Below are 21,576 nucleotides of genomic sequence, written 5' to 3' on the forward strand. Positions count from 1 at the left end.
GTATTAAAAATCTTGCGTCGACCGGGAGTCGAACCCGGAACTAGTGCTTGGAAGACACCAATGCTAACCTATACACCATCGACGCGTACAAAAACAGTTATTTAATGAAGGTCTTTAATATGACATAGGATCAATAAAGATAATTCATGGCCTTATAAACTAATCAACTTACGCAAATTTGGAATTTCCATTTTAGCGCATTTAAAGAACGAACTTATTCGGATCCGATAATGTTCAAAGTTTTGTTGGAAATTGCTACCATTTTAGAGTATAAATTAATATCATTTTTAAAGTTTTTTTATGTACGATACTGTCAGAAAAGGACAACGGTATACTTCTTTGACCTACCTCAAAAATATAACATTGCATTTATTGTGTTTCATTATGATCATAAAATAGTAGTTTAAATTCACAATTTATGAAGTAAAGAATTATAGATAAATATTGTAAAATATTCTGCCGCTTATGCGTTTACCTATTTTGTTAACTACTGATCTCGCACCAAATTCTGTATATCACAGATTTATTTACAAAATGATTATCAACACAATCGAGCAACCAAACACAACCATTTTTCAGGCTGTTCACTATGTACCTCCTTAAACAACTCATTTCTTACAGTTTAACTTACAAGTCACGTAATACAGCCCACAGCGGATAAAGTGGGCCCAAGTGACTAATGGGAGGGGGCAAGTGACTTAGGACAGATAACACGTTACAATAAACATGAAAATGGCAGATTTGTTATGGTATTCCATTGATAAATGTTTGCTACGTTAAATTTATTGTTTGGTATTGGCTAATTACTTTACCACTAATACATAATTTGGATTCAGACTTGACCTATATTGGTAAGAAGAATATTAGCAATAAATACTTATTTTATTAAATTAGTTAACTAGTACATACCTGTTACATAAAAGTTTTTTTAAATAATCGGACGAGGGAACTTATTTTTACCCTTTAACTTGGTTACTTTGGAAAGGTAAGTTACAATCAAATTTGCAATTTGTAAAGCTGGTAATTCACTTATAATTAAATACTGGTTTCTTTATGACGGTTAAGTTTAAAATAAAAAGTAAAATTTTTTTTGAATAAATTTAGTTACGTGTTATATCCGTGAACTTCTGAATAAACCTATTTTTATTTTTAACCTGACGTTATGCCAACAATAGTGAAATTAAAAAGTTGTTTATTTAATTCAAAAATCGTGTTTTAATCATATAAAAATCTTGTCAAAAGTGGGATTCGAACCCACGCCTCCATTCGGAGACCAGAACACCCATCGCCGCACAACGGCGAAGAATTTAACTTGAGTCTGGCGCCTTAGACCACTCGGCCATCCTGACACATTTTGCATTACGAAACTCATTAAATTAAAGATATCGTGTGGCAAAATTTCTGATTATAATTGGTATTATGGGTTAGTTGATACAAAACCTTAACTTACTTCCTCTTTAAAAAAACGCTAAGCTTACATTATGTAAAAATTTTTTTTTAACTAACATTTGCACATCACAAAGGAAACATAATTTTTCTAGAATATATAGATATACCATAAAAACAAAGTTAAAGCACCATTATAAAAATATTTGCAAATATATTTCATTTAAAATTTACAAAAAGTATTGCATTAAATGGGTATTTCCGTTCAACCAGGTGCTGCATTACGAAACTCAATAAACTAAAAATATCGTGTTGTGAAATTTTTAATTATAATTGCTATTATGGGATAGTTGATACAAAACTTTGACTTACTTTTTTCAAAAATAAACGCTTAATTTACATTATGTCCCTTTCTGCTTATTAACGTACTAAATTAATATCAAAGTAAAATGTAATAAGGAAAATCAAAATTTTTATTGTTTATATATTTTCGCTTATTCTCGTTTACTCTTTTATAGGTTAAAAGCTAAACAACTTATAAAAAATATAAATTTTATTTTTTTGCACTTTAAATGACTTAACTTATTCGTAATAAATAAAGCTCAAACTTTTGTTAGAGAGTCCCAAATTAAGTTAACTTATTCCCATTTTTGCAACCAATTTTATGTATTATGTTGGCTTATCTGGACATTGTTAATTATATAATTTATTATATTTTAACTATTTTCATTTTAAAGCACAAAATTTTAATCTATAAGAAAATGTTTCCTTTAATTTTTTTTAATGTTTAATAACACATATTAAATTATTTTTTAATTGTTCACGTTTATTTAACGAATTTTGAAAAACAGAGTCGGGTAAAATTACCAGTCGGATAATGTGGGGTTATATACATTAAATTTTAGCTTTATTGCTACATAAGTTAAAAAAATTATTTAATATCAAACTATGTATATTTTATTATATAATTTTAACACTATTTTAGTATTAAAAATCTTGCGTCGACCGGGAGTCGAACCCGGAACTAGTGCTTGGAAGACACCAATGCTAACCTATACACCATCGACGCGTACAAAAACAGTTATTTAATGAAGGTCTTTAATATGACATAGGATCAATAAAGATAATTCATGGCCTTATAAACTAATCAACTTACGCAAATTTGGAATTTCCATTTTAGCGCATTTAAAGAACGAACTTATTCGGATCCGATAATGTTCAAAGTTTTGTTGGAAATTGCTACCATTTTAGAGTATAAATTAATATCATTTTTAAAGTTTTTTTATGTACGATACTGTCAGAAAAGGACAACGGTATACTTCTTTGACCTACCTCAAAAATATAACATTGCATTTATTGTGTTTCATTATGATCATAAAATAGTAGTTTAAATTCACAATTTATGAAGTAAAGAATTATAGATAAATATTGTAAAATATTCTGCCGCTTATGCGTTTACCTATTTTGTTAACTACTGATCTCGCACCAAATTCTGTATATCACAGATTTATTTACAAAATGATTATCAACACAATCGAGCAACCAAACACAACCATTTTTCAGGCTGTTCACTATGTACCTCCTTAAACAACTCATTTCTTACAGTTTAACTTACAAGTCACGTAATACAGCCCACAGCGGATAAAGTGGGCCCAAGTGACTAATGGGAGGGGGCAAGTGACTTAGGACAGATAACACGTTACAATAAACATGAAAATGGCAGATTTGTTATGGTATTCCATTGATAAATGTTTGCTACGTTAAATTTATTGTTTGGTATTGGCTAATTACTTTACCACTAATACATAATTTGGATTCAGACTTGACCTATATTGGTAAGAAGAATATTAGCAATAAATACTTATTTTATTAAATTAGTTAACTAGTACATACCTGTTACATAAAAGTTTTTTTAAATAATCGGACGAGGGAACTTATTTTTACCCTTTAACTTGGTTACTTTGGAAAGGTAAGTTACAGTCAAATTTGCAATTTGTAAAGCTGGTAATTCACTTATAATTAAATACTGGTTTCTTTATGACGGTTAAGTTTAAAATAAAAAGTTAAATTTTTTTTGAATAAATTTAGTTACGTGTTATATCTGTGAACTTCTGAATAAACCTATCTTTATTTTTAACCTGACGTTATGCCAACACTAGTGAAATTAAAAAGTTGTTTATTTAATTCAAAAATCGTGTTTTAATCATATAAAAATATTGTCAGAAGTGGGAAGCGAACCCACGCCTCCATTCGGAGACCAGAACACCCATCGCCGCACAACGGCGAAGATTTTATCTTGAGTCTGGCGCCTTAGACCACTCGGCCATCCTGACACATTTTGCATTACGAAACTCATTAAATTAAAGATATCGTGTGGCGAAATTTCTGATTATAATTGGTATTATGGGTTAGTTGATACAAAACCTTAACTTACTTCCTCTTTAAAAAAACGCTAAGCTTACATTATGTAAAAAATTTTTTTTAACTAACATTTGCACATCACAAAGGAAACATAATTTTTCTAGAATATATAGATATACCATAAAAACAAAGTTAAAGCACCATTATAAAAATATTTGCAAATATATTTCATTTAAAATTTACAAAAAATATTGCATTAAATGGGTATTTCCGTTCAACCAGGTGCTGCATTACGAAACTCAATAAACTAAAAATATCGTGTTGTGAAACTTCTAATTATAATTGCTATTATGGGATAGTTGATACAAAACTTTGACTTACTTTTTTCAAAAATAAACGCTTAATTTACATTATGTCCCTTTCTGCTTATTAACGTACTAAATTAATATCAAAGTAAAATGTAATAAGGAAAATCAAAATTTTTATTGTTTATATATTTTCGCTTATTCTCGTTTACTCTTTTATAGGTTAAAAGCTAAACAACTTATAAAAAATATAAATTTTATTTTTTTGCACTTTAAATAACTTAACTTATTCGTAATAAAAAAAACTCAAACTTTTGTTAGAGAGTCCCAAATTAAGTTAACTTATTTTCATTTTTGCAACCAATTTTATGTATTATGTTGGCTTATCTGGACATTGTTAATTATATAATTTATTATATTTTAACTATTTTCATTTTAAAGCACAAAATTTTAATCTATAAGAAAATGTTTCCTTTAATTTTTTTTAATGTTTAATAACACATATTAAATTATTTTTTAATTGTTCACGTTTATTTAACGAATTTTGAAAAACAGAGTCGGGTAAAATTACCAGTCGGATAATGTGGGGTTATATACATTAAATTTTAGCTTTATTGCTACATAAGTTAAAAAAATTATTTAATATCAAACTATGTATATTTTATTATATAATTTTAACACTATTTTAGTATTAAAAATCTTGCGTCGACCGGGAGTCGAACCCGGAACTAGTGCTTGGAAGACACCAATGCTAACCTATACACCATCGACGCGTACAAAAACAGTTATTTAATGAAGGTCTTTAATATGACATAGGATCAATAAAGATAATTCATGGCCTTATAAACTAATCAACTTACGCAAATTTGGAATTTCCATTTTAGCGCATTTAAAGAACGAACTTATTCGGATCCGATAATGTTCAAAGTTTTGTTGGAAATTGCTACCATTTTAGAGTATAAATTAATATCATTTTTAAAGTTTTTTTATGTACGATACTGTCAGAAAAGGACAACGGTATACTTCTTTGACCTGCCTCAAAAATATAACATTGCATTTATTGTGTTTCATTATGATCATAAAATAGTAGTTTAAATTCACAATTTATGAAGTAAAGGATTATAGATAAATATTGTAAAATATTCTGCCGCTTATGCGTTTACCTATTTTGTTAACTACTGATCTCGCACCAAATTCTGTATATCACAGATTTATTTACAAGATGATTATCAACACAATCGAGCAACCAAACACAACCATTTTTCAGGCTGTTCACTATGTACCTCCTTAAACAACTCATTTCTTACAGTTTAACTTACAAGTCACGTAATACAGCCCACAGCGGATAAAGTGGGCCCAAGTGACTAATGGGAGGGGGCAAGTGACTTAGGACAGATAACACGTTACAATAAACATGAAAATGGCAGATTTGTTATGGTATTCCATTGATAAATGTTTGCTACGTTAAATTTATTGTTTGGTATTGGCTAATTACTTTACCACTAATACATAATTTGGATTCAGACTTGACCTATATTGGTAAGAAGAATATTAGCAATAAATACTTATTTTATTAAATTAGTTAACTAGTACATACCTGTTACATAAAAGTTTTTTTAAATAATCGGACGAGGGAACTTATTTTTACCCTTTAACTTGGTTACTTTGGAAATGTAAGTTTCAGTCAAATTTGCAATTCGTAAAGCTGGTAATTCACTTATAATTAAATACTGGTTTCTTTATGACGGTTAAGTTTAAAATAAAATGTTAAATTTTTTTTGAATAAATTTAGTTACGTGTTATATCTGTGAACTTCTGAATAAACCTATCTATATTTTTAACCTGACGTTATGCCAACAATAGTGAAATTAAAAAGTTGTTTATTTAATTCAAAAATCGTGTTTTAATCATATAAAAATATTGTCAGAAGTGGGAAGCGAACCCACGCCTCCATTCGGAGACCAGAACACCCATCGCCGCACAACGGCGAATATTTTATCTTGAGTCTGGCGCCTTAGACCACTCGGCCATCCTAACACATTTTGCATTACGAAACTCATTAAATTAAAGATATCGTGTGGCGAAATTTCTGATTATAATTGGTATTATGGGTTAGTTGATACAAAACCTTAACTTACTTCCTCTTTAAAAAAACGCTAAGCTTACATTATGTAAAAATTTTTTTTAACTAACATTTGCACATCACAAGGGAAACATAATTTTTCTAGAATATATAGATATACCATAAAAACAAAGTTAAAGCACCATTATAAAAATATTTGCAAATATATTTCATTTAAAATTTACAAAAAATATTGCATTAAATGGGTATTTCCGTTCAACCAGGTGCTGCATTACGAAACTCAATAAACTAAAAATATCGTGTTGTGAAATTTCTAATTATAATTGCTATTATGGGATAGTTGATACAAAACTTTGACTTACTTTTTTCAAAAATAAACGCTTAATTTACATTATGTCCCTTTCTGCTTATTAACGTACTAAATTAATATCAAAGTAAAATGTAATAAGGAAAATCAAAATTTTTATTGTTTATATATTTTCGCTTATTCTCGTTTACTCTTTTATAGGTTAAAAGCTAAACAACTTATAAAAAATATAAATTTTATTTTTTTGCACTTTAAATAACTTAACTTATTCGTAATAAATAAAGCTCAAACTTTTGTTAGAGAGTCCCAAATTAAGTTAACTTATTTCCATTTTTGCAACCAATTTTATGTATTATGTTGGCTTATCTGGACATTGTTAATTATATAATTTATTATATTTTAACTATTTTCATTTTAAAGCACAAAATTTTAATCTATAAGAAAATGTTTCCTTTAATTTTTTTTAATGTTTAATAACACATATTAAATTATTTTTTAATTGTTCACGTTTATTTAACAAATTTTGAAAAACAGAGTCGGGTAAAATTACCAGTTCGATAATGTGGGGTTATATACATTAAATTTTAGCTTTATTGCTACCTAAGTTAAAAAAATTATTTAATATCAAACTATGTATATTTTATTATATAATTTTAACACTATTTTAGTATTAAAAATCTTGCGTCTACCGGGAGTCGAACCTGGAACTAGTGCTTGGAAGACACCAATGCTAACCTATACACCATCGACGCGTACAAAAACAGTTATTTAATGAAGGTCTTTAATATGACATAGGATCAATAAAGATAATTCATGGCCTTATAAACTAATCAACTTACGCAAATTTGGAATTTCCATTTTAGCGCATTTAAAGAACGAACTTATTCGGATCCGATAATGTTCAAAGTTTTGTTGGAAATTGCTACCATTTTAGAGTATAAATTAATATCATTTTTAAAGTTTTTTTATGTACGATACTGTCAGAAAAGGACAACGGTATACTTCTTTGACCTGCCTCAAAAATATAACATTGCATTTATTGTGTTTCATTATGATCATAAAATAGTAGTTTAATTTCACAATTTATGAAGTAAAGAATTATAGATAAATATTGTAAAATATTCTGCCGCTTATGCGTTTACCTATTTTGTTAACTACTGATCTTGCACCAAATTCTGTATATCACAGATTTATTTACAAGATGATTATCAACACAATCGAGCAACCAAACACAACCATTTTTCAGGCTGTTCACTATGTACCTCCTTAAACAACTCATTTCTTACAGTTTAACTTACAAGTCACGTAATACAGCCCACAGCGGATAAAGTGGGCCCAAGTGACTAATGGGAGGGGGCAAGTGACTTAGGACAGATAACACGTTACAATAAACATGAAAATGGCAGATTTGTTATGGTATTCCATTGATAAATGTTTGCTACGTTAAATTTATTGTTTGGTATTGGCTAATTACTTTACCACTAATACATAATTTGGATTCAGACTTGACCTATATTGGTAAGAAGAATATTAGCAATAAATACTTATTTTATTAAATTAGTTAACTAGTACATACCTGTTACATAAAAGTTTTTTTTAAATAATCGGACGAGGGAACTTATTTTTACCCTTTAACTTGGTTACTTTGGAAAGGTAAGTTACAGTCAAATTTGCAATTCGTAAAGCTGGTAATTCACTTATAATTAAATACTGGTTTCTTTATGACGGTTAAGTTTAAAATAAAAAGTAAAATTTTTTTTGAATAAATTTAGTTACGTGTTATATCCGTGAACTTCTGAATAAACCTATTTTTATTTTTAACCTGACGTTATGCCAACAATAGTGAAATTAAAAAGTTGTTTATTTAATTCAAAAATCGTGTTTTAATCATATAAAAATATTGTCAGAAGTGGGATTCGAACCCACGCCTCCATTCGGAGACCAGAACACCCATCGCCGCACAACGGCGAAGACTTTAACTTGAGTCTGGCGCCTTAGACCACTCGGCCATCCTGACACATTTTGCATTACGAAACTCATTAAATTAAAGATATCGTGTGGCGAAATTTCTGATTATAATTGGTATTATGGGTTAGTTGATACAAAACCATAACTTACTACCTCTTTAAAAAAACGCTAAGCTTACATTATGTAAAAATTTTTTTTTAACTAACATTTGCACACCACAAAGGAAACATAATTTTTCTAGAATATATAGATATACCATAAAAACAAAGTTAAAGCACCATTATAAAAATATTTGCAAATATATTTCATTTAAAATTTACAAAAAGTATTGCATTAAATGGGTATTTCCGTTTAACCAGATGCTGCATTACGAAACTCAATAAACTAAAAATATCGTGTTGTGAAATTTTTAATTATAATTGCTATTATGGGATAGTTGATACAAAACTTTGACTTACTTTTTTCAAAAATAAACGCTTAATTTACATTATGTCCCTTTCTGCTTATTAACGTACTAAATTAATATCAAAGTAAAATGTAATAAAGAAAATCAAAATTTTTATTGTTTATATATTTTCGCTTATTCTCGTTTACTCTTTTATAGGTTAAAAGCTAAACAACTTATAAAAAATATAAATTTTATTTTTTTGCACTTTAAATGACTTAACTTATTCGTAATAAATAAAGCTCAAACTTTTGTTAGAGAGTCCCAAATTAAGTTAACTTATTCCCATTTTTGCAACCAATTTTATGTATTATGTTGGCTTATCTGGACATTGTTAATTATATAATTTATTATATTTTAACTATTTTCATTTTAAAGCACAAAATTTTAATCTATAAGAAAATGTTTCCTTTAATTTTTTTTAATGTTTAATAACACATATTAAATTATTTTTTAATTGTTCACGTTTATTTAACGAATTTTGAAAAACAGAGTCGGGTAAAATTACCAGTCGGATAATGTAGGGTTATATACATTAAATTTTAGCTTTATTGCTACATAAGTTAAAAAAATTATTTAATATCAAACTATGTATATTTTATTATATAATTTTAACACTATTTTAGTATTAAAAATCTTGCGTCGACCGGGAGTCGAACCCGGAACCAGTGCTTGGAAGGCACCAATGCTAACCGTTACACCAACGACGCGTACAAAAACAGTTATTTAATGAAGCTCTTTAATATGACATAGGATCAATAAAGATAATTCATGGCCTTATAAACAAATCAACTTACGCAAATTTGGAATTTCCATTTTAGCGCATTTAAAGAACGAACTTATTCGGATCCGATAATGTTCAAAGTTTTGTTGGAAATTGCTACCATTTTAGAGTATAAATTAATATCATTTTTAAAGTTTTTTTTATGTACGATACTGTCAGGAAACGACAACGGTATACTTCTTTGACCTGCCTCAAAAATATAACATTGCATTTATTGTGTTTCATTATGATCATAAAATAGTAGTTTAAATTCACAATTTATGAAGTAAAGAATTATAGATAAATATTGTAAAATATTCTGCCGCTTATGCGTTTACCTATTTTGTTAACTACTGATCTCGCACCAAATTCTGTATATCACAGATTTATTTACAAGATGATTATCAACACAATCGAGCAACCAAACACAACCATTTTTCAGGCTGTTCACTATGTACCTCCTTAAACAACTCATTTCTTACAGTTTAACTTACAAGTCACGTAATACAGCCCACAGCGGATAAAGTGGGCCCAATTGACTAATGGGAGGGGGCAAGTGACTTAGGACAGATAACACGTTACAATAAAAATGAAAATGGCAGATTTGTTATGGTATTCCATTGATAAATGTTTGCTACGTTAAATTTATTGTTTGGTATTGGCTAATTACTTTACCACTAATACATAATTTGGATTCAGACTTGACCTATGTTGGTAAGAAGAATATTAGCAATAAATACTTATTTTATTAAATTAGTTAACTAGTACATACCTGTTACATAAAAGTTTTTTTAAATAATCGGACGAGGGAACTTATTTTTACCCTTTAACTTGGTTACTTTGGAAAGGTAAGTTACAGTCAAATTTGCAATTCGTAAAGCTGATAATTCACTTATAATTAAATACTGGTTTCTTTATGACGGTTAAGTTTAAAATAAAAAGTAAAATTTTTTTTGAATAAATTTAGTTACGTGTTATATCCGTGAACTTCTGAATAAACCTATTTTTATTTTTAACCTGACGTTATGCCAACAATAGTGAAATTAAAAAGTTGTTTATTTAATTCAAAAATCGTGTTTTAATCATATAAAAATATTGTCAGAAGTGGGATTCGAACCCACGCCTCCATTCGGAGACCAGAACACCCATCGCTGCACAACGGCGAAGATTTTAACTTGAGTCTGGCGCCTTAGACCACTCGGCCATCCTGACACATTTTGCATTACGAAACTCATTAAATTAAAGATATCGTGTGGCGAAATTTCTGATTATAATTGGTATTATGGGTTAGTTGATACAAAACCTTAACTTACTTCCTCTTTAAAAAAACGCTAAGCTTACATTATGTAAAAATTTTTTTTTAACTAACATTTGCACATCACAAAGGAAACATAATTTTTCTAGAATATATAGATATACCATAAAAACAAAGTTAAAGCACCATTATAAAAATATTTGCAAATATATTTCATTTAAAATTTACAAAAAGTATTGCATTAAATGGGTATTTCCGTTCAACCAGGTGCTGCATTACGAAACTCAATAAACTAAAAATATCGTGTTGTGAAATTTTTAATTATAATTGCTATTATGGGATAGTTGATACAAAACTTTGACTTACTTTTTTCAAAAATAAACGCTTAATTTACATTATGTCCCTTTCTGCTTATTAACGTACTAAATTAATATCAAAGTAAAATGTAATAAGGAAAATCAAAATTTTTATTGTTTATATATTTTCGCTTATTCTCGTTTACTCTTTTATAGGTTAAAAGCTAAACAACTTATAAAAAATATAAATTTTATTTTTTTGCACTTTAAATGACCTAACTTATTCGTAATAAATAAAGCTCAAACTTTTGTTAGAGAGTCCCAAATTAAGTTAACTTATTCCCATTTTTGCAACCAATTTTATGTATTATGTTGGCTTATCTGGACATTGTTAATTATATAATTTATTATATTTTAACTATTTTCATTTTAAAGCACAAAATTTTAATCTATAAGAAAATGTTTCCTTTAATTTTTTTTAATGTTTAATAACACATATTAAATTATTTTTTAATTGTTCACGTTTATTTAACGAATTTTGAAAAACAGAGTCGGGTAAAATTACCAGTCGGATAATGTGGGGTTATATACATTAAATTTTAGCTTTATTGCTACATAAGTTAAAAAAATTATTTAATATCAAACTATGTATATTTTATTATATAATTTTAACACTATTTTAGTATTAAAAATCTTGCGTCGACCGGTAGTCGAACCCGGAACCAGTGCTTGGAAGGCACCAATGCTAACCGTTACACCATCGACGCGTACAAAATCAGTTATTTAATGAAGCTCTTTAATATGACATAGGATCAATAAAGATAATTCATGGTCTTATAAACAAATCAACTTACGCAAATTTGGAATTTCCATTTTAGCGCATTTAAAGAACGAACTTATTCGGATCCGATAATGTTCAAAGTTTTGTTGGAAATTGCTACCATTTTAGAGTAAAATTAATATCATTTTTAAAGTTTTTTTATGTACGATACTGTCAGAAAAGGACAACGGTATACTTCTTTGACCTGCCTCAAAAATATAACATTGCATTTATTGTGTTTCATTATGATCATAAAATAGTAGTTTAAATTCACAATTTATGAAGTAAAGAATTATAGATAAATATTGTAAAATATTCTGCCGCTTATGCGTTTACCTATTTTGTTAACTACTGATCTCGCACCAAATTCTGTATATCACAGATTTATTTACAAGATGATTATCAACACAATCGAGCAACCAAACACAACCATTTTTCAGGCTGTTCACTATGTACCTCCTTAAACAACTCATTTCTTACAGTTTAACTTACAAGTCACGTAATACAGCCCACAGCGGATAAAGTGGGCTCAATTGACTAATGGGAGGGGGCAAGTGACTTAGGACAGATAACACGTTACAATAAACATGAAAATGGCAGATTTGTTATGGTATTCCATTGATAAATGTTTGCTACGTTAAATTTATTGTTTGGTATTGGCTAATTACTTTACCATTAATACATAGTTTGGATTCAGACTTGACCTATGTTGGTAAGAAGAATATTAGCAATAAATACTTATTTTATTAAATTAGTTAACTAGTACATACCTGTTACATAAAAGTTTTTTTAAATAATCGGACGAGGGAACTTATTTTTACCCTTTAACTTGGTTACTTTGGAAAGGTAAGTTACAGTCAAATTTGCAATTCGTAAAGCTGGTAATTCACTTATAATTAAATACTGGTTTCTTTATGACGGTTAAGTTTAAAATAAAAAGTAAAATTTTTTTGGAATAAATTTAGTTACGTGTTATATCCGTGAACTTCTGAATAAACCTATTTTTATTTTTAACCTGACGTTATGCCAACAATAGTGAAATTAAAAAGTTGTTTATTTAATTCAAAAATCGTGTTTTAATCATTTAAAAAATTGTCAGCAGTGGGATTCGAACCCACGCCTCCATTCGGAGACCAGAACACCCATCGCCGCACAACGGCGAAGATTTTAACTTGAGTCTGGCGCCTTAGACCACTCGCCATCCTGACACATTATATATTACGAAACTCATTAAATTAAAGATATCGTGTGGCGAAATTTCTGATTATAATTGGTATTATGGGTTAGTTGATACAAAACCTTAACTTACTTCATCTTTAAAAAAACGCTAAGCTTACATTATGTAAAAATTTTTTTTTAACTAACATTTGCACATCACAAAGGAAACATAATTTTTCTAGAATATATAGATATACCATAAAAACAAAGTTAAAGCACCATTATAAAAATATTTGCAAATATATTTCATTTAAAATTTACAAAAAGTATTGCATTAAATGGGTATTTCCGTTCAACCAGGTGCTGCATTACGAAACTCAATAAACTAAAAATATCGTGTTGTGAAATTTTTAATTATAATTGCTATTATGGGATAGTTGATACAAAACTTTGACTTACTTTTTTCAAAAATAAACGCTTAATTTACATTATGTCCCTTTCTGTTTATTAACGTACTAAATTAATATCAAAGTAAAATGTAATAAGGAAAATCAAAATTTTTATTGTTTATATATTTTCGCTTATTCTCGTTTACTCTTTTATAGGTTAAAAGCTAAACAACTTATAAAAAATATAAATTTTATTTTTTTGCACTTTAAATGACTTAACTTATTCGTAATAAATAAAGCTCAAACTTTTGTTAGAGAGTCCCAAATTAAGTTAACTTATTCCCATTTTTGCAACCAATTTTATGTATTATGTTGGCTTATCTGGACATTGTTAATTATATAATTTATTATATTTTAACTATTTTCATTTTAAAGCACAAAATTTTAATCTATAAGAAAATGTTTCCTTTAATTTTTTTTAATGTTTAATAACACATATTAAATTATTTTTTAATTGTTCACGTTTATTTAACAAATTTTAAAAAACAGAGTCGGGTAAAATTACCAGTCGGATAATGTGGGGTTATATACATTAAATTTTAGCTTTATTGCTACATAAGTTAAAAAAATTATTTAATATCAAACTATGTATATTTTATTATATAATTTTAACACTATTTTAGTATTAAAAATCTTGCGTCGACCGGGAGACGAACCCGGAACCAGTGCTTGGAAGGCACCAATGCTAACCGTTACACCATCGACGCGTACAAAAACAGTTATTTAATGAAGCTCTTTAATATGACATAGGATCAATAAAGATAATTCATGGCCTTATAAACAAATCAACTTACGCAAATTTGGAATTTCCATTTTAGCGCATTTAAAGAACGAACTTATTCGGATCCGATAATGTTCAAAGTTTTGTTGGAAATTGCTACCATTTTAGAGTATAAATTAATATCATTTTTAAAGTTTTTTTTATGTACGATACTGTCAGGAAACGACAACGGTATACTTCTTTGACCTGCCTCAAAAATATAACATTGCATTTATTGTGTTTCATTATGATCATAAAATAGTAGTTTAAATTCACAATTTATGAAGTAAAGAATTATAGATAAATATTGTAAAATATTCTGCCGCTTATGCGTTTACCTATTTTGTTAACTACTGATCTCGCACCAAATTCTGTATATCACAGATTTATTTACAAGATGATTATCAACACAATCGAGCAACCAAACACAACCATTTTTCAGGCTGTTCACTATGTACCTCCTTAAACAACTCATTTCTTACAGTTTAACTTACAAGTCACGTAATACAGCCCACAGCGGATAAAGTGGGCCCAATTGACTAATGGGAGGGGGCAAGTGACTTAGGACAGATAACACGTTACAATAAAAATGAAAATGGCAGATTTGTTATGGTATTCCATTGATAAATGTTTGCTACGTTAAATTTATTGTTTGGTATTGGCTAATTACTTTACCACTAATACATAATTTGGATTCAGACTTGACCTATGTTGGTAAGAAGAATATTAGCAATAAATACTTATTTTATTAAATTAGTTAACTAGTACATACCTGTTACATAAAAGTTTTTTTAAATAATCGGACGAGGGAACTTATTTTTACCCTTTAACTTGGTTACTTTGGAAAGGTAAGTTACAGTCAAATTTGCAATTCGTAAAGCTGGTAATTCACTTATAATTAAATACTGGTTTCTTTATGACGGTTAAGTTTAAAATAAAAAGTAAAATTTTTTTTGAATAAATTTAGTTACGTGTTATATCCGTGAACTTCTGAATAAAGCTATTTTTATTTTTAACCTGACGTTATGCCAACAATAGTGAAATTAAAAAGTTGTTTATTTAATTCAAAAATCGTGTTTTAATCATATAAAAATATTGTCAGAAGTGGGATTCGAACCCACGCCTCCATTCGGAGACCAGAACACCCATCGCCGCACAACGGCGAAGATTTTAACTTGAGTCTGGCGCCTTAGACCACTCGGCCATCCTGACACATTTTGCATTACGAAACTCATTAAATTAAAGATATCGTGTGGCGAAATTTCTGATTATAATTGGTATTATGGGTTAGTTGATACAAAACCTTAACTTACTTCCTCTTTAAAAAAACGCTAAGCTTACATTATGTAAAAATTTTTTTTTAACTAACATTTGCACATCACAAAGGAAACATAATATTTCTAGAATATATAGATATACCATAAAAACAAAGTTAAAGCACCATTATAAAAATATTTGCAGATATATTTCATTTAAAATTTACAAAAAGTATTGCATTAAATGGGTATTTCCGTTCAACCAGGTGCTGCATTACGAAACTCAATAAACTAAAAATATCGTGTTGTGAAATTTCTAATTATAATTGCTATTATGGGATAGTTGATACAAAACTTTGACTTACTTTTTTCAAAAATAAACGCTTAATTTACATTATGTCCCTTTCTGCTTATTAACGTACTAAATTAATATCAAAGTAAAATGTAATAAGGAAAATCAAAATTTTTATTGTTTATATATTTTCGCTTATTCTCGTATACTCTTTTATAGGTTAAAAGCTAAACAACTTATAAAAAATATAAATTTTATTTTTTTGCACTTTAAATGACTTAACTTATTCGTAATAAATAAAGCTCAAACTTTTGTAAGAGAGTCCCAAATTAAGTTAAGTTATTCCCATTTTTGCAACCAATTTTATGTATTATGTTGGCTTATCTGGACATTGTTAATTATATAATTTATTATATTTTAACTATTTTCATTTTAAAGCACAAAATTTTATTCTATAAGAAAATGTTGTCTTTAATTTTTTTTATTGTTTAATAACACATATTAAATTATTTTTTAATTGTTCACGTTTATTTAACGAATTTTGAAAAACAGAGTCGGGTAAAATTACCAGTCGGATAATGTGGGGTTATAAACATTAAATTTTAGCTTTATTGCTACATAAGTTAAAAAATTATTTAATATCAAACTATGTATATTTTATTATATAATTTTAACCCTATTTTAGTATTAAAAATCTTGCGTCGACCGGGAGTTGAACCCGGAACTAGTGTTTGGAAGGCACCAATGCTAACCGTTACACCATCGACGCGTACAAAAACATCTATTTAATGAAGCTCTTTAATATGACATAGGATCAATAAAGATAATTCATGGCCTTATCAACTTACGCAAATTTGGAATTTCCATTTTAGCGCATTTAAAAAACAAACTTATTCGGATCCGATAATGTTCAAAGTTTTGTTGGAAATTGCTACCATTTTAGAGTATAAATTAATATCATTTTTAAAGTTTTTTTTATGTACGATACTGTCAGGAAACGACAACGGTATACTTCTTTGACCTGCCTCAAAATTATAACATTGCATTTATTGTGTTTCATTATGATCATAAAATAGTAGTTTAAATTCACAATTTATGAAGTAAAGAATTATAGATAAATATTGTAAAATATTCTGCCGCTTATGCGTTTACCTATTTTGTTAACTACTGATCTTGCACCAAATTCTGTATATCACAGATTTATTTACAAGATGATTATCAACACAATCGAGCAACCAAACACAACCATTTTTCAGGCTGTTCACTATGTGCCTCCTTAAACAACTCATTTCTTACAGTTTAACTTACAAGTCACGTAATACAGCCCACAGCGGACAAAGTGGGCCCAAGTGACTAATGGGAGGGGGCAAGTGACTTAGGACAGATAACACATTACAATAAACATGAAAATGGCAGATTTGTTATGGTATTTCATTGATAAATGTTTGTTACGTTACATTTATTGTTTGGTATTGGCTAATTACTTTACCACTAATACATAATTTGGATTCAGACTTGACCTATATTGGTAAGAAGAATATTAGCAATAAATACTTATTTTATTAAATTAGTTAACTAGTACATACCTGTTACATAAAAGTTTTTTTAAATAATCGGACGAGGAAACTTATTTTTACCCTTTAACTTGGTTACTTTGGAAAGGTAAGTTACAGTCAAATTTGCAATTCGTAAAGCTGGTAATTCACTTATAATTAAATACTGGTTCTTTATGACGGTTAAGTTTAAAATAAAAAGTAAAATTTTTTTTCGAATAAATTTAGTTACGTGTTATATCTGTGAAATTCTGAATAAACCTATCTTTATTTTTAACCTGACGTTATGCCAACACTAGTGAAATTAAAAAGTTGTTTATTTAATTCAAAAATCGTGTTTTAATCATATAAAAATATTGTCAGAAGTGGGATTCGAACCCACGCCTCCATTCGGAGACCAGAACACCCATCGCCGCACAACGGCGAAGATTTTATCTTGAGCGTGGCGCCTTAGACCACTCGGCCATCCTGACACATTTTGCATTACGAAACTCATTAAATTAAAGATGTCGTGTGGCGAAATTTCTAATTATAATTGGTATTATGGGTTAGTTGATACAAAACCTTAACTTACTTCCTCTTTAAAAAAACGCTAAGCTTACATTATGTAAAAATTTATTTTTTAACTAACATTTGCACATCACAAAGAAAACATAATTTTTCTAGAACATATAGATATACCATAAAATCAAAGTTAAAGCCCCATTATAAAAATATTTGCAAATATATTTCATTTAAAATTTACAAAAAATATTGCATTAAATGGGTATTTCCGTTCAACCAGGTGCTGCATTACGAAACTCAATAAACTAAAAATATCGTGTTGTGAAATTTTCTAATTATAATTGCTATTATGGGATAGTTGATACAAAACTTTGACTTACTTTTTTCCAAAATAAACGCTTAATTTACATTATGTCAAAATTCATTTTTACTAACCAACATATGCACATCACAAATGGAAAATAATTTTTTTAGAATATATAGATTTACCGAGAAAACAAATTTAAAGTTTCATTAAAAAGATTTGCAAATATAAAACGCAAATTTTATTTATTTTTAAATCAGAAAAAGTAGAATACTTTTTAGAAATTAATAAATTTCACAACAATAGTTTAAAAAAATGAATAGGTGTTACTGGGGATCGAACCCAGGATCTCCTGTTTACAAGACAGGCGCTTTACCACTAAGCCATTACGCCCTTTCTGCTTATTAACGTACTAAATTAATATTAAAGTAAAATGTAATAAGGAAAATCAAAATTTTTATTGTTTATATATTTTCGCTTATTCTCGTTTACTCTTTTATAGGTTAAAAGCTAAACAACTTATAAAAAATATAAATTTTATTTTTTTGCACTTTAAATGACTTAATTTATTCGTAATAAATAAAGCTCAAACTTTTGTAAGAGAGTCCCAAATTAAGTTAAGTTATTCCCATTTTTGCAACCAATTTTATGTATTATGTTGGCTTATCTGGACATTGTTAATTATATAATTTATTATATTTTAATTATTTTATTTAAAGCACAGAATTTTATTCTATAAGAAGATGTTGTCTTTAATTTTTTTTAATGTTTAATAACACATATTAAATTATTTTTTAATTGTTCACGTTTATTTAACGAATTTTGAAAAACAGAGTCGGGTAAAATTACCAGTCGGATAATGTGGGGTTATATACATTAAATTTTAGCTTTATTGCTACATAAGTTAAAAAAATTATTTAATATCAAACTATGTATATTTTATTATATAATTTTAACACTATTTTAGTATTAAAAATCTTGCGTCGACCGGGAGTCGAACCCGGAACTAGTGCTTGGAAGGCACCAATGCTAACCGTTACACCATCGACGCGTACAATAACAGTTATTTAATGAAGCTCTTTAATATGACATAGGATCAATAAAGATAATTCATGGCCTTATAAACAAATCAACTTACGCAAATTTGGAATTTCCATTTTAGCGCATTTAAAGAACGAACTTTTTCGGATCCGATAATGTTCAAAGTTTTGTTGAAAATTGCTACCATTTTAGAGTATAAATTAATATCATTTTTAAAGTTTTTTTTATGTACGATACTGTCAGGAAACGACAACGGTATACTTCTTTGACCTGCCTCAAGAATATAACATTGCATTTATTGTGTTTCATTATGATCATAAAATAGTAGTTTAAATTCACAATTTATGAAGTAAAGAATTATAGATAAATATTGTAAAATATTCTGCCGCTTATGCGTTTACCTATTTTGTTAACTACTGATCTCGCACCAAATTCTGTATATTACAGATTTATTTACAAGATGATTATCAACACAATCGAGCAACCAAACACAACCATTTTTCAGGCTGTTCACTATGTACCTCCTTAAACAACTCATTTCTTACAGTTTAACTTACAAATTACGTAATACAGCCCACAGCGGATAAAGTGGGCCCAAGTGACTAATGGGAGGGGGCAAGTGACTTAGGACAGATAACACGTTACAATAAACATGAAAATGGCAGATTTGTTATGGTATTCCATTGATAAATGTTTGCTACGTTAAATTTATTGTTTGGTATTGGCTAATTACTTTACCACTAATACATAATTTGGATTCAGACTTGACCTATGTTGGTAAGAAGAATATTAGCAATAAATACTTATTTTATTAAATTAGTTAACTAGTACATACCTGTTACATAAAAGTTTTTTTAAATAATCGGACGAGGGAACTTATTTTTACCCTTTAACTTGGTTACTTTGGAAAGGTAAGTTACAGTTAAATTTGCAATTCGTACACCTGGTAATTCACTTATAATTAAATACTGGTTTCTTTATGACGGTTAAGTTTAAAATAAAAAGTAAAATTTTTTTTGAATAAATTTAGTTACGTGTTATATCCGTGAACTTCTGAATAAACCTATTTTTATTTTTAACCTGACGTTATGCCAACAATAGTGAAATTAAAAAGTTGTTTATTTAATTCAAAAATCGTGTTTTAATCATATAAAAATATTGTCAGAAGTGGGATTCGAACCCACGCCTCCATTCGGAGACCAGAACACCCATCGCCGCACAACGGCGAAGATTTTAACTTGAGTCTGGCGCCTTAGACCACTCGGCCATCCTGACACATTTTGCATTACGAAACTTATTAAATTAAAGATATCGTGTGGCGAAATTTCTGATTATAATTGGTATTATGGGTTAGTTGATACAAAACCTTAACTTACTTTCTCTTTAAAAAAACGCTAAGCTTACATTATGTAAAAAAAAATTTTTAACTAACATTTGCACATCACAAAGGAAACATAATTTTTCTAGAATATATAGATATACCATAAAAACAAAGTTAAAGCACCATTATAAAAATATTTGCAAATATATTTCATTTAAAATTTACAAAAAGTATTGCATTAAATGGGTATTTCCGTTCAACCAGATGCTGCATTACGAAACTCAATAAACTAAAAATATCGTGTTGTGAAATTTTTAATTATAATTGCTATTATGGGATAGTTGATACAAAACTTTGACTTACTTTTTTCAAAAATAAACGCTTAATTTACATTATGTCCCTTTCTGCTTATTAACGTACTAAATTAATATTAAAGTAAAATGTAATAAGGAAAATCAAAATTTTTATTGTTTATATATTTTCGCTTATTCTCGTTTACTCTTTTATAGGTTAAAAGCTAAACAACTTATAAAAAATATAAATTTTATTTTTTTGCACTTTAAATGACTTAACTTATTCGTAATAAATAAAGCTCAAACTTTTGTTAGAGAGTCCCAAATTAAGTTAACTTATTCCCATTTTTGCAACCAATTTTATGTATTATGTTGGCTTATCTGGACATTGTTAATTATATAATTTATTATATTTTAACTATTTTCATTTTAAAGCACAAAATTTTAATCTATAAGAAAATATTTCCTTTAATTTTTTTTAATGTTTAATAACACATATTAAATTATTTTTTAATTGTTCACGTTTATTTAACGAATTTTAAAAAACAGAGTCGGGTAAAATTACCAGTCGGATAATGTGGGGTTATATACATTAAATTTTAGCTTTATTGCTACATAAGTTAAAAAAATTATTTAATATCAAACTATGTATATTT

General features: G+C 28.0%; 8 non-coding genes across 8 annotated transcripts; all 8 read right to left on the minus strand.

Moving 5' to 3' along the window:
• Positions 1 to 1,233: 1,233 nt before the first annotated feature.
• Positions 1,234 to 1,349, minus strand: Trnal-caa (transfer RNA leucine (anticodon CAA)). Its single transcript has 2 exons — positions 1,312 to 1,349; positions 1,234 to 1,279 (listed from the first exon to the last, which is right to left on the minus strand). It is a non-coding gene; the product is annotated as a tRNA-Leu (tRNA).
• A 6,994-nt stretch (positions 1,350 to 8,343) lies between these two features.
• On the minus strand, positions 8,344 to 8,459 carry Trnal-caa (transfer RNA leucine (anticodon CAA)). The gene is made up of 2 exons: positions 8,422 to 8,459; positions 8,344 to 8,389 (listed from the first exon to the last, which is right to left on the minus strand). It is a non-coding gene; the product is annotated as a tRNA-Leu (tRNA).
• A 2,255-nt stretch (positions 8,460 to 10,714) lies between these two features.
• On the minus strand, positions 10,715 to 10,830 carry Trnal-caa (transfer RNA leucine (anticodon CAA)). Its single transcript has 2 exons — positions 10,793 to 10,830; positions 10,715 to 10,760 (listed from the first exon to the last, which is right to left on the minus strand). It is a non-coding gene; the product is annotated as a tRNA-Leu (tRNA).
• A 4,622-nt stretch (positions 10,831 to 15,452) lies between these two features.
• On the minus strand, positions 15,453 to 15,568 carry Trnal-caa (transfer RNA leucine (anticodon CAA)). Its single transcript has 2 exons — positions 15,531 to 15,568; positions 15,453 to 15,498 (listed from the first exon to the last, which is right to left on the minus strand). It is a non-coding gene; the product is annotated as a tRNA-Leu (tRNA).
• A 1,033-nt stretch (positions 15,569 to 16,601) lies between these two features.
• On the minus strand, positions 16,602 to 16,673 carry Trnag-ucc (transfer RNA glycine (anticodon UCC)). The gene has a single exon. It is a non-coding gene; the product is annotated as a tRNA-Gly (tRNA).
• A 1,913-nt stretch (positions 16,674 to 18,586) lies between these two features.
• Positions 18,587 to 18,658, minus strand: Trnat-ugu (transfer RNA threonine (anticodon UGU)). Its single transcript has one exon. It is a non-coding gene; the product is annotated as a tRNA-Thr (tRNA).
• A 586-nt stretch (positions 18,659 to 19,244) lies between these two features.
• Trnag-ucc (transfer RNA glycine (anticodon UCC)) lies at positions 19,245 to 19,316 on the minus strand. The gene has a single exon. It is a non-coding gene; the product is annotated as a tRNA-Gly (tRNA).
• Positions 19,317 to 20,465: 1,149 nt separating this feature from the next.
• Positions 20,466 to 20,581, minus strand: Trnal-caa (transfer RNA leucine (anticodon CAA)). Its single transcript has 2 exons — positions 20,544 to 20,581; positions 20,466 to 20,511 (listed from the first exon to the last, which is right to left on the minus strand). It is a non-coding gene; the product is annotated as a tRNA-Leu (tRNA).
• Positions 20,582 to 21,576: the final 995 nt, after the last annotated feature.

This window comes from Corella eumyota, chromosome 6 (assembly GCF_963082875.1).
Source record: "Corella eumyota chromosome 6, kaCorEumy4.1, whole genome shotgun sequence".
Taxonomy (NCBI): Eukaryota; Metazoa; Chordata; class Ascidiacea; order Phlebobranchia; family Corellidae; genus Corella; species Corella eumyota.